This window comes from Lynx rufus, unplaced genomic scaffold (genome assembly GCF_022079265.1).
Source record: "Lynx rufus isolate CCGP_SWC_20201006 ecotype Redwood Valley unplaced genomic scaffold, mLynRuf1.p SCAF_3, whole genome shotgun sequence".
Lineage (NCBI taxonomy): Eukaryota > Metazoa > Chordata > Mammalia > Carnivora > Felidae > Lynx > Lynx rufus.
In genome coordinates this window covers 59,772,294-59,785,768 of record NW_025814845.1, presented here as the reverse complement: position 1 = coordinate 59,785,768, position 13,475 = coordinate 59,772,294, and the positions used below count along the sequence as shown (strand labels likewise).

General features: G+C 40.8%; 1 pseudogene; it reads left to right on the top strand.

Annotated features, from left to right (window-relative positions):
- The window catches only part of LOC124521090 (keratinocyte-associated protein 2-like), a 92,249-nt pseudogene that overhangs the window by 20,406 nt on the left and 58,368 nt on the right, over nucleotides 1-13,475 (top strand).

The following is a 13,475-nucleotide window of genomic DNA, read 5'->3' as shown; positions in this document are numbered from 1 at the left end:
AATAAAATATAAATACATACATACCAAAAGCAACAAAGATTAGAAAGAACCAGAGAACACCACCAGAAACTCCAACTCTAGAAGCAACATAATGGCAATAAATTCATATCTTTCAGTACTCACTCTAAACATCAGTGGACTAAATGCTCCAATCAAAAGACATAGGGTAACAGAATGGGTAAGAAAACAAGATCCATCTATATGCTGTTTACAAGAGACCCACTTTAGACCTAAAGACACCTTCAGATTGACAGTAAGGGGATGGAGAACCATCTATCATGCTAATGGTCAACAAAAGAAACCTGGAGTAGCCATACTTACAGCAGAGCATCTTGACACCTCACGCCAGTCAGAGTGGCTAAAATGAACAAATCAGGAGACTATAGAAGCTGGCGAGGATGTGGAGAAACGGGAACCCTCTTGCACTGTTGGTGGGAATGCAAACTGGTGCAGCCACTCTGGAAAACAGTGTGGAGGTTCCTCAAAAATTTAAAAATAGATCTACCCTATGACCCAGCAATAGCACTGCTAGGAATTTACCCAAGGAGTGCTGATTCAGAGGGGCACATGTACCCCAATGTTTATAGCAGCACTCTCAACAATAGCCAAATTATGGAAAGAGCCTAAATGTCCATCAACTGATGAATGGATAAAGAAATTGTGGTTTATGTACACAACAGAATACTACATGGTAATGAGAAAGAATAAAATATGGCCTTTAGTAGCAACGTGGATGGAACTGGAGAGTGTTATGCTAAGTGAAATAAGTCATACAGAGAAAGACAGATACCATGTGTTTTCACTCTTATGTGGATCCTGAGAAACTTAACAGAAGTCCATGGGGGAGGGGAAGGAAAAAAAAAGGAGGTTAGAGAGGAAGGGAGCCAAAGCATAAGAGACTCTTAAAAACTGAAAATAGGGGCGCCTGGGTGGCGCAGTCGGTTAAGCGTCCGACTTCAGCCAGGTCACCATCTCGCGGTCCGTGAGTTCGAGCCCCGCGTCAGGCTCTGGGCTGATGGCTCAGAGCCTGGAGCCTGTTTCCGATTCTGTGTCTCCCTCTCTCTCTGCCCCTCCCCCGTTCATGCTCTGTCTCTCTCTGTCCCAAAAATAAATAAACGTTGAAAAAAAAATTAAAAAAAAAAAACTGAAAATAAACTGAGGGCTGATGGGGGGGTGGGAGGGAGGGGAGGGTGGGTGATGGGTATTGAGGAGGGCACCTTTTGGGATAAGCACTGGGTGTTATATGGAAACCAATTTGACAATAAGTTTCATATTAAAAAAAAAAAGGCTGTATCAAGAGATGCCGAAGGGGGGGCGCCTGGGTGGCTCAGTCGGTTAAGTGTCTGACTTCGGCTCAAGTCATGATCTCACGGCTCGTGAGTTCGAGCCCCGCGTCGGGCTCTGTGCTGACAGCTCAGAGCCTGGAGCCTGTTTCAAATTCTGTGTCTCCCTCTCTCTGACCCTCCCCGTTCATGCTGTCTCAAAAGTAAATAAACGTTAAAAAAAAAAAAAAGATGCAGAAGGGAATTATATCATAATCAAGGGGTCTATCCACACAGAAGACCTAACAATTATAAACATTTATGTGCCAAATGTGGATACACCCAAATATATAAATCGATCACAAAGAAACTCATCAAGAGTGATATCCTAATAGGAGACTTCAACACCGCACTCACAGCAATGGACAGATCATCTAATAAAAAAATCAAGGCTTTGAATGACACACTGGACCAGATGGACTTAACAGATATATCCAGAACATTTCATCCTAAAGCAGAACGTACATTCTTCTCCAATGCACATGGAACGTTCTCCAAAATACCACATACTAGGACACAAATCAGCCCTCAGCAAGTACAAAAAGATCGAGATCATACTGTGCAGATTTTTAGACCACAACACTATGAAATTCAAAATCAACCACAAGAAAAAATTTGGAAAGGTAAAAAATACTTGGAGACTAGGAGAACATCCTACTAAAGAATGAATGGACCAACAAAGAAGTTAAAGAGGAAATTCAAAAGTATATGGAAGCCAATGAAAATAACACCACAACCCAAAACCTCTGGGACACAGCAAAGGCAGTCATAAGAGGAAAATATATAGCAATCCAGGCCTTTCTAAAGAAGGAAGAAAGATCTCAGATACACAGCTTAACCTTACTCCTTAAAGAGCTGGGGGGGGGGGGAAGCAAATAAAATCCAAAAACAGCAGAAGACTGGAAACAATAAAGATTAGAGCAGAAATTAATGCTATCAAAACCAAAAACAAAACAAAACAGACCAATGAAACCAGAAGCTGGTTCTTTGAAAGATCAACAGAATTGATAAACCACTAACCAGTTTGATCAAAAAGAAAAGGGAAAGGAACCAAATAAATAAAATCAAGAATGAAAGGAGGAGAGATCACAACCAACACAGCAGAAATAAAAACAATAATAAGAATATTATGAGCAATTCAACATCACTCATGATCAGGGAAATATAAATCAAAACCACAATGAGATACCACCTTACACCTGTCAGAATGACTAACATTAACAACTCAGGCAACAACAGATATTGGTAAGGATGCAGAGAAAGAAGATCTCTTTTGCATTGTGGCAATGCAAGCTGGTGCAGCCACTCTGGAAAACAGTATGGAAGTTTATCAAAAAACTAAAAATAGAACTAGCCTACAACCCAGCAATTGCACTACTAGGCATTTATCCAAGGGACACAGGGGTGCTGTTTTGAAGGGACACATGCACCCCCATGTCTATAGCAGCACTATCAACAATAGCCAAAGTATGGAAACAGCCCAAATGTCCACTGATGGATGAATGAAGAAAATGTGGTACACACACACACACACACACACACACACACACACACACTGGAGTATTACTCAGCAATCAAAAAGAATGAAATCTTGCCATTTACAACTACGTGGATGGAACTGGAGGGTATTATGCTAAGTGAAATTAGAGAAAGAAAAATCTTATGACTTCACTCACATGAGGACTTTAAGAGACAAAACAGATGAATATAAGGGGAAGGGAAGCAAAAATAATAAAAGAACAGGGAGGGGGACAAAACATAAGAGACTCAAATATGGAGAACAAACTGAAGGTTGCTGGAGGGGTTGTGAGAGGGGGGATGGGCTAAATGGGTAAGGGGCATTAAGGAATCCACTTCTAAAATCATTGTTTCACTATATGCTAACTAACTTGGATTTGAATTTAAAAAAATAAAATTAAAATAACTAGAGCAAAAAAAAAAATCTGCCTTGACTAATACAAGTCTCTTAGTGTTCTGTCTCATAACTTTCCAGCATCTCAGGAAAAGCTGAAACTTCAGAATTATTTGAACCAACATTCAGAGATACTTCTTGCAATCTTATTTACCATTTGTGCTTTCTTATTATGATTGATACAGTCTTTCTACCCAGGAGTCACTATGCAAATTGAAAACGCACTTAAGAACCTGTGAGTGCACACCAACAAATCCAGCTACACACTGGTGCAGGAGTGGATGGTGATAAGCTGTGGTCTTCTCTCCTTCCCCCCCCCCCCACAAGGTCCACATCTCATGGTCATGTTTAATTTACAGTACTTTGTGCCTTATTCCTACCTGAGGAGGAAAATTAGGTGAACCTCAGTGGCCTAGACGAATTCCTATGTTCAGGTAAGAGATGTAGGTGATAAAAATCCTGAAATGAACTTATAGAAGACACACTGCTTCTGGTGTCCCGTTTTGTCTATGCATAAGAGAGAACTGTGCAAGTTTATTTGTAGAAAAGGAACCATGCTGCTCAAGCACAGGTGCTTTCAAAGATGTGATATCCTCTACTACTATAACACAATCCACTCATCTAGGTGTGGGTCATTGATATACAATGAGAAACTTACTTGCTTCTCTGGGGCACTCTGTTCTGCTTTCGCCTGAAGAATCTGTTTATTCTTCATGTTAAAGAGCTTTTTTTTGCATCATCTGCAGAGATCCATTTTCGTTTTCACTTAATTCATTCTCTTTCCCAAAAACTGTCTCCATCTACGGCTGTGTACCCAGGACCTCCCTTAGGACCATCTAGTCAATCACTGCTGGTTCCTTGTACAAAGAAGCCATCTCATAAACAGGCCAGCTGGGGCTCCACCTCACTTGAAGGGAACATGGAGCTCCACTATAAGATTGCGTGCTGCCATCTCCTGGCCAAAACACTGAACATAATCCCAGCATGTCTGCCCCACTGTTTACTCTTGGACCTGGTCCGATAACCCCATATGTACTTCTAGCCAAGCTAGAAGTACTCATGAATACCCACATCTTAGAAGCCATAGGTTTTAGAGAACCAGTTGGTAGAAACGTCCTGTGGAGTCAGAAACCTATTTCTAGACTCCAATGCCATTTTGCTTACAGAGGAATCCAGCTCAAATTGCTGATCGTGTTTCTGAGCCATCTAGTCAAATAAGCCAGGTGAGGGGGTCTACAGAAAAACTATTCAGCTACTAAATGCAGACTTGCCTTCACATGGAATTCTGGGCCTGATTCTTTTGCCTTCTGGGATAAGATTGGTCCGTAATGATAGCATGTAGAAGGAAGACTTCATATTAATAAAGAACATCCCTTATTGACCTGAATGGGTAAATGAACTCTGCCTCAGAACTGCAACCCTGAGAATTCCAGGCCTAGGTTTGACATTAATGATTGTTCCTTGAGACCTGGCAGTTGGCCATCCTGAATAAGAATAAGGGAACAATAAAAATGTAGCTAATATTTGCTATTGGTTCCTACTCAACACCAAGTTCAGCTGGGAGATACTTCTGAGATGACTTTGGAGGGTGGTATTATACTTGAGCAACAGCTTCTTTGCTAATAAAATTGTAAGTATACCACAATGGTTACTGTGGGTGCTCTCCCTTACACAGTACCAAAGTCTACCAATTAACAAAACGTTTAAAACCAAACAGTGATTTCATTGCCTTTATGACAAGCTTCCCATTTAGACATCAAGCATTTGTCTAGTTTTACAAAACTTTAGTTGAAACCTAATACACTGAACTCATATAGGTAATTGCTAAGGTTTCTCAATTCCAAGTGCAGCTAAGATCAGGAATCATTAAACCATCTGGTTAGCTCTACTCCAATGAATAAGGAATTAACTTGACAATTCCAACTTTTCCTCAGATATAAGTGGGTTTTCAACCATCTTTTGGGGATTCAGTGGTCTACAACACAATCCTAGTCTTCTTGCATTTCATGCCCTGTTCTAATATATGTAGTTCCAAGTCCTCACCAAGACGACCCCAGTAATAGAAAGAAGGGTCAGGACTACATACAAGGGCTGGCAAGAGTAGTACAAGTAAAGGGAACTGCAAAACAGATATAGCTCGTACCCAAAGACTCCAATTTTTCTATCCCTCTCACTGGTACCAAGGAATCTCCTCCGAACCCTCTGAGGGCAGAGCATAGTGTTGCACTGAGGCCTCAGACCCTGTTGACACTAGGAACAGAGGAGAACTTCTCCCTGACCATGAGGCAGAATCATGTCCCACCAATTCCCATCATGTGGTGATGTCTGAGATTCTCTAACCTTCTTCCAAAAAAGAGCTCCTGGTCTCACATGACAGTCACAAATTTCACAATGTGGATGTGTCTTCAAAACAGACTTATTGAATTTTTCCACAAAATCTGGTCTTCCTCTCCGGTCCCTCATCAGAACAAACAAGAACATTTAGTTCTATCGTGTTCTAGAGCTCTTTCCAGGAAAGTTTGATATGTACAACCAAGTGTTTAAACAGAGATCTATTGTTTTCGTTCTTCACATTCCTTGTACACCAAAGTTTAATTTCCTCTGAGGTACCTGGATCTGTTTTCCTAATACAGCCTGAGCCAATGGTATTCAAAAACAGCAGCCAAAGAGACTTCTGGTTTCTACTACCACCATGTAGGGAGCTTAGAGGTCACCACTCTATCCCAACAAATAAAATACCGAACAGACTTTAAAATTCTTCCTGGATGCATAGGAGAAAGGAAGAAACAGGGCAAAGTGCTCCCCATAGATTGGAGACAGGTGAATACAAGATTCCCTGCTTACAATCACAGAGACTCAAGGGGGAACCAGCACAGAGGAGGAAATCCTGAACTGTAAGTGACCAATTTGGAAAGTTCAGTGCAGAAAAGTCTGAGGATTTAAAAAGTCAAGGAAGCCTGTCCAGAATATGAGGTTTACCTGCAGGAACTTGACTAGGTTTCCCCAATAAGAATCTAAGAAAATCCACTCTTGTGTTTAGCAGGAACAGAAGAGGAACTGGTAAGAACATGCCAAAGCACACTATTCTAAACATGGCCTCCCTCTCAGGGGCAACTAGTGCACCAAACCTAACCTCTGAAGTTTATCACAGCCTAACTGATCTAGAAGGGATATACTCAATTGCACCCCACTCTACTCATTTCTCCTACCTGTATGGGGAAAAAAAAACTATATATAAATACCTGTGAAGTTCATGGTCCCAAGGCTTAAGTCACAGAAAGCCTGAGACTTAATCATATGGTCACAGGCCATTCCTCCCAAACCTCCCCATGATATACAAGGTCTATTTACAGTAATTCCTTTTACCTGGTACAACCTGGTCTGGTTATCACGAGAAGAAGAAAAAGAGAAAGACAGAAAGAAAAAGGGTAAAGAAAAAAAAAAAACAAGAAAAGAAGAGACAGAAGGCGAGACCGAGGGAGGGAGGGAGGGAGGGGGGAGAGAGAGAGAGAGAAAGAATGGGAGGGGGAGAGAGAGAGAGAGAGAGAGAAAGAATGAACGAGGGGGCGGGCACGGGGGGGGCGGGGGGGGCGCAGGAAGGAGAAGGGGGAGGCAGAGAAGGAGAGAGAGAGAAGAATGAAACAAGACATACCAAAAGCAAAATGGCAGATGAAAAGACATTAATTTTTGTAGGAAGTCCACTACACTTAACTTGGGTCTTCTTTGTGTCTTCTACTGATCCCCTGAATGGATGGTTCCCACACTTGAGCAGAACCAAGAGGACACGGATTCCTCAATTGACAGCATGATCTCCAAGAAAAATCTACTCATAATGGCTAATGCATTAGCACATTGGACTTCAAAATAGACCAAAAATCTCTGGGCATTTAAGCACACTACCAAGTCACACATAACTTCAACAGCAACACTAAACCAGAAGACAGTGTCGAAAATTTGAATATTATCGAGAAAATATAACCCAAAGACTTTACAAAAAACAAAAAACAGAGCTTTTAAGAGTAAGTAGACAAGCTGGTAACATAAGATTCAGAATACTGCTCCAACAATTCCTTACTTTGGAATCCACTAGAAAACAAGCTTCAGAACAAATAACTGGTGAGACACCAATATATAGTATCTGTGCCAGGAACCAGTGCTAGGAAAGTACCGTATGTAACAAGAAATGGAGTGTTCCTATACCCATCTGTCTACTTCTCACCCATGATGACCTAGCTGAGACTCTAGGCAGCTTCCCTGGCAGCAGATGATCCAGTCATGGATGGGGTACCCTCTGGACAATTAACAGCCAGTCATCTGGTCAAAAGAAGAACATTTAGTCCCCTCATATCAGAGCAGACAGCTCTTGGCCCAGTGAAGTTCTAGAATTTCAGAGACTCCAAGATGGACGGATGTCACACTTGAACAAAGCATCAGGATGTATCTGTACTTACACAACAGCCTGTTCTCCTAGTCCTATGAGTTTTTTTTAAAGGCCTCACAGGAAACCTGTCATCTGTATCAGGGTCATTCCTCTTAGATATGGATATGTATTTTGTTTTTATTGCTGTCTAATCTTTAAAGCTAGGTTATAAGCTGTGATGTAGCACCTGTTTCCCCTGTTTCAGGAATCAAGGACTTATTCTCCCAGCCACTGGGAATGCCATGGACAGGTAGCCCTCAACTGACATCTCCTTCAGGCCTTAGATCAGCTGAAGAGAGCCTACTCATCTGAGGTCACACCCCCTTCCATGGTGGCTGGCATCTAATGATTTAGCAATCTGAGAGAATATAAGCCCAGACTTCTCATCCCATGTCAGGTAGCTCTCAAGGATCATCCCAGGCTGACAACTCCCCATAGGGATGGCTCAGGCTTTGGTCTGATCTGCATTGCAATTCAACTTCTCCCTCTGTCCTATCTTGCTTCCCTTTCACAGGTGTTGACCCCAGGAGAACCCTCCAGTAAACTTCCTCTCATCTCCCATCAAAGCTCTGCCCTCTACCCCGACGCTTATCCTGTGACACTTATATGAACATGTGATTTTTTCATTAAGTAAATATGCTGCTCTAACCTACTCCTAAGTGTAATAGAAGCAAAGCTGGAGCCCAGGCACAGAAACCTCCAGCAGTTCAAGTTGGATAACCAAGAAGAAAGGGATAAATTCGTAGAAACATACAAGTATCCAAAACTGAATCAGGAAGAAATAGAAAATCTGAACATACTCATTACTAACAAAATTGAATCAATAATCAACTCCCAACAAACAGAGCCCTATCTTCAGAACTTCTATTCCTTGTGTTTCTAGAAGAGGATTTGCTGACTGCTGTCCCAGAGAAACATTCTGAACACATTCTCAGGAGTTTAAAACTAAAGAAAGAGGCACATGAACCCTACATAAATAGGCCCTATTGCCAAAGGCTGCAGATTATAGATGAAGACTATCATGATTTGAAATGCAAAACTCTACAAATACAGGCTGTTTTGGAAGTCTTCCTAACTCTTGCAGATTCCCGTACCTCCACCTTCCAAAATCTTATTTGGGCCTTGGAATAGAGAGCAAGGACTCTACAATACTTGACAGAACTTTGTTCTGGTGATAAAGCCCAAAGGCCAGCCTGTAAGCCACAAGGGGTTACGACAGACATGTAGCAAAGTGTTAGTCAAAGGAATAGACTTGCCACCTATTTTGTCTTTTCCACCCTCTAGCCACAAAATCATTAATGAACCATGTGGGAGGTAATACCTATATCCCATCAAAATCCTTTTCAACTTTTCTCTGTATCCCCTCAACCCTGGATGCCATGTGTCTTCAAAGGTCAGCACCTGCAACTCTTTTGGAACACTGCCCTTGGATTATTAGACTTGTTTTGCCTGCACACCCAAAGAGCCAGAATGCCCAGGAGTTTACATGTCTCCAAACAAGGTCAGCCAGTACTAATCACTGGCAATTACAGGAGTGTGGAAGCCCAGCTCACAACTCGCTTGTAGTCTAGTACTCACTTCCCATCCGCCGTGAGATCTAGATGAAGACTACAATGCACAGGATTTTATCAGAGATCACACCTTACTTAGCTGCCTACCAACTCCTGTCTGCCCCCCTATTCCTTCACTTGTTTCCCCTAGGAATACTTCCTTAATTACTTTCACATAAGTCTCCCATGGTCTGTTTCTAGGGAAGCAAACTAAACAGACTTGATCTCATGACAACTCATGACACTTCTAGTTTTGTGTATCTGCCTCTTTATTAAACAGTGTTTGGAGGAACAGACTGGGGTGAGGATTCCCCTTCCTAGCCTCAGATTTCAGGATGCCCTCTATCAAGGTCTGTCCCTGTTCAACCCACATGGCCTTAGATCCCACTCCCATGTTTGCACAGTAACTTCTGGTGATTTGATTACTAACAGCCAATGGCTGTGCCTTTGTTGGGGATGGTGTGTGTGTGTGTGTGTGTGTGTGTGTGTGTGTGTGTGAGAGAGACAAACTCAAAGAGCCTGGGAATTTAGTCCCCATTGTGGTATGTTTTAACCAATGGTGAATGGGGTAAAAGGGATTAAATACTCTCCCCTTTATTGAAAGAATTAAGGTACAACATATACTGCCTGCAGAGGTCCTCTGCCATTAAGACCTTTGTTTACCATCCATTGAATTCTGCTTGATATAATGCCCTTGCCTTGCCTCCTCTTGCCCATCCTATTTCTTTAATACCCCATGGAGTTTAACTGGGCTTTAAAAGTCCTGATCACTCACCAATTCTCATCTTACCCAACACACACACTCCACACCCACAGCCCCTTAGCTAATTCTTTCACAGAGAGCACCCGCCTCTCACCACAAACTTCCGTGTGTTCCCGGGTACTTGCAGCCATACAGATGATGCTGTCAACCACCTGGTCAATTTGCATCTGAGCACCCTCTCCCTACCACCTACAGGGGTTATATAGTTTGACAAGTATGGGGCCCTAGAGGGAATGAACCACTTTCTCTGGAACCTGGAAGAAAGTTTTGGGAACCCAAGTAATCCAGAAGTTTCTACGTGAGTCCATCAACTACATCCTTCTTCCCAGAATAAATGAGACCACACCCATACATTTGGACAAACATATGAGCCTGGCCCTACTGGATACACATCTTTGGACTCTGAAAACCATGAATATGATCATACTTGTAATTTCCTGGAGAACTACTTCCTGAAGGTAGTAAAAGACCTGAAAATGAGTGACCTCATGACCCCAAAGGCTGCAAGAGGAAGCCCAGACTAGCAGGGAGGCACCTTCTGAGAAGCTCAACCTCAAGTATAACTGGAGCCACCTGAGCTTAGCTGACTTGACTATGGTCTTTTCTGTTTGGGGCTGTTATCCAGGATCCTAGGGCTTTTGCCTCATGTTCATTGGTGAAATGTTTCATTTGATTTCAAATCAACCCTTAAATATCCCAAATAGCATATCCTATCCAACTTAAAGTTGAAGGGAGCCAGATTTAGCATTTTGTGTCCCTGAAGAGATACAATACTATAATCATAACCAAGAGAGAAGTAGCATGATTCCTGTCAACATACACCTTACAGTCAGAGCAGAGATGGGATACTTTCTGTTCTCACCACTTTAGGCCTGGCTGGATTAGTGGTCCCCAGAGAAGAAAGACTTCCACTGGGAAATATAGAATATATTCTAGAGAACCTAAAACAATAGTCATGCTAGGCATCTCATACCTTTGGCCAGGAGGCAAATGGGAAGTTTCTGGTATGGCAGGGATCATTGAGCCTGAGTGTTGTGAAGAAATAGTATTCCATTTTGTAGGAGAAACCTATGTCTAGACTTGTGAGGTTGGGTATTTCTTAATGACATTGTATGGTGACACTTCAGCAACCATAACCTGACTAGAGTAAGGTAACTACATACTCAGGATATGTAATTGGGTCTCCCTATGAGTAAATCATCTAGATCAGCAGAGGAACTAGCAGAAGATAAAGAGGAATCTAGAACAGGTAAAAAGGGAGATGATTAATACCCACTGAATTCTAGGGACTCATTGCAACTGTGGGCATAATGGTTGTGACAATAACTTAAAATAGGTGAAGAGTGTAAAAGCTGTTGCTTTTTTTTTAAACTCAAGTATAAGATTAGTTTCAGATATACAATATGATTCAAGAATTCTATACATTGCTCAGTGCTCATCTAGATAAGTGCACTCTTTAAGATTTTTTTCAAATTCAAGTTAGGTAACATGTAGCATAGTATTTGTTTCAGGAGAATTTAGTGATTCATCACTTACATATAATACCCAATGCTCATCCTAACAAGTACCCTCCTTAATATCCATCACCAATTTAGCCTATCCTCCCCCCGCCTCAGCAACCCTGTTTGCTCTCTATAGTTAAGACTGTTATGGTTTTGCCTGTTTTTATCTTTCCTTTCCTTCACATATGTACACCTATTTTGTTTCTTAAGTTCCACGTGAGATCATATGGTATTTGTCTTTCTCTGACTTCTTTCACTTAACATAATACACTCTAGCTCCAGCCATGTTGTTGCAAATGGTAGGATTTCATTCTTTTTGATGGCTGAGTAATATTCCTGCATGTATGTGTATGGATAAAGACAATATGGTACATATATAAAGAGTACTCTTAATCTCCTATCCATATCATCCATTCCCCACCCACCTCCCCTCTGACAACCAACATTTTGTTTTTGTATTTCAGAGTGTGTGTCTCTTACCCTTTGTTTTGTTTTTTGAATTGCACACTACTGAAGTCATAGGGTCTTTTTCTGACTGATTTATTTCACTCATTATACCCTCTTGGTCCATCCATTTTGTTGCAAATAGCAAAAGTTCATTTGTTGTGGCTGTGTAATATTCCATTGCATATATAGACCACATCTTTCATCCATTTGTCTATGGATGGACATTTGGGTTGCTTCCATATCTTGACTATTATAAATAGTGCTGCAATAAACATATGTATTTTTTTTGAGTTAATGTTTTCATTTTCTTTGGGTAGATACCTAGTAGTGGAATTACTGAATCATATGGTAATTTAAAAATTTTTTTGGATCCTCCATATTCAGTGGCTGCACAAATTTACATTCCCACCTGCAGTGGATAAAGGTTCCTTTTTATCCACATCCTCATCAACACTTATGTTTTTTTTTTTTTTAATTTTAGCTATTCTGACAGGTGTAAGGTGATATCTCATTGTGGTTTTGATATGCATTTCCATGATAGTGATGTTGAGAGCATCTTTTCACGTGCCTGAAGGTCATCTTTACATCTTTGGGAAATGTCTTTTCAGGTCCTCTGCCCTTTAATTGGATTATTTGTGGGTTTTTTTGGTGTTGAGTTGTAGAAGATGTTTATATATTTTGGATATTAATCCCTTACCAGCTATTTCATTTGCAAATATCTTCTCCCGCTCAGGGAGGTGGTCTTTGTTTCCTTCACTATGTGAAAGCTTTTTACTTTAGTGCAATCCCAAGTTTAATTTTGCTTTTGTTTCTCTGATCTGAGACATATCTAGGAAAAATGGTTCTATGGCTGATGTCAAAGATTACTGCCTATGTTTTCTTCTACATGTTTTATGGTTTCAGGTCTTACATTTAGGTTTTTTCATCCATTTTGAGTTTATTTTTGTGCATAAGTGGTCCAGTTTTCCCGGCACAATTTGTTGAAGAGACTACCTTTTCCCCATTGTATATTCTTGTCTCCTATGTCAAAGATTAATTAACCAAAAAAGTATGGGTTTATTCCTGGGCTCTCTTCTGTCCTGATCTATGTGTCTATTTTTGTGCCAATACCATACCATTTTGATTACCACAGATTAGTTTATCTTGCAATCTGGGATTGTCATAGCCCCAGCTTTGTTCTTTCTCAATATTGCTTTGGCTACTCAGTTTTTGGTTCCTTGTGAATTCTAGGATTATTTGTTCTAGTTCTGTAGGAAGTACTGTCAGTATGTTGATAGGGATTGTATTAAATTTGTAGGTGGTTTTGGGTAGTGTGGACATTCTAATAATATGAGTTCTTTCAATCCATGAGCATGAAATATCTTTCCCTTTGTGTCATCCATTTCTTTTACTGTCTTATACGTTTTGGAGTATAGGTATTTTACCTCCTTGGTTAGGTTTATGTCTTAGTATTTTATTCTTTTTAGTGAAATTGTAAATGAGATGGTTTTCTTAATTTCTCTTTATGCCACTTTATGTATAGCAATGCAACAGATTTCTGTATAATTTTGAATTCAGTA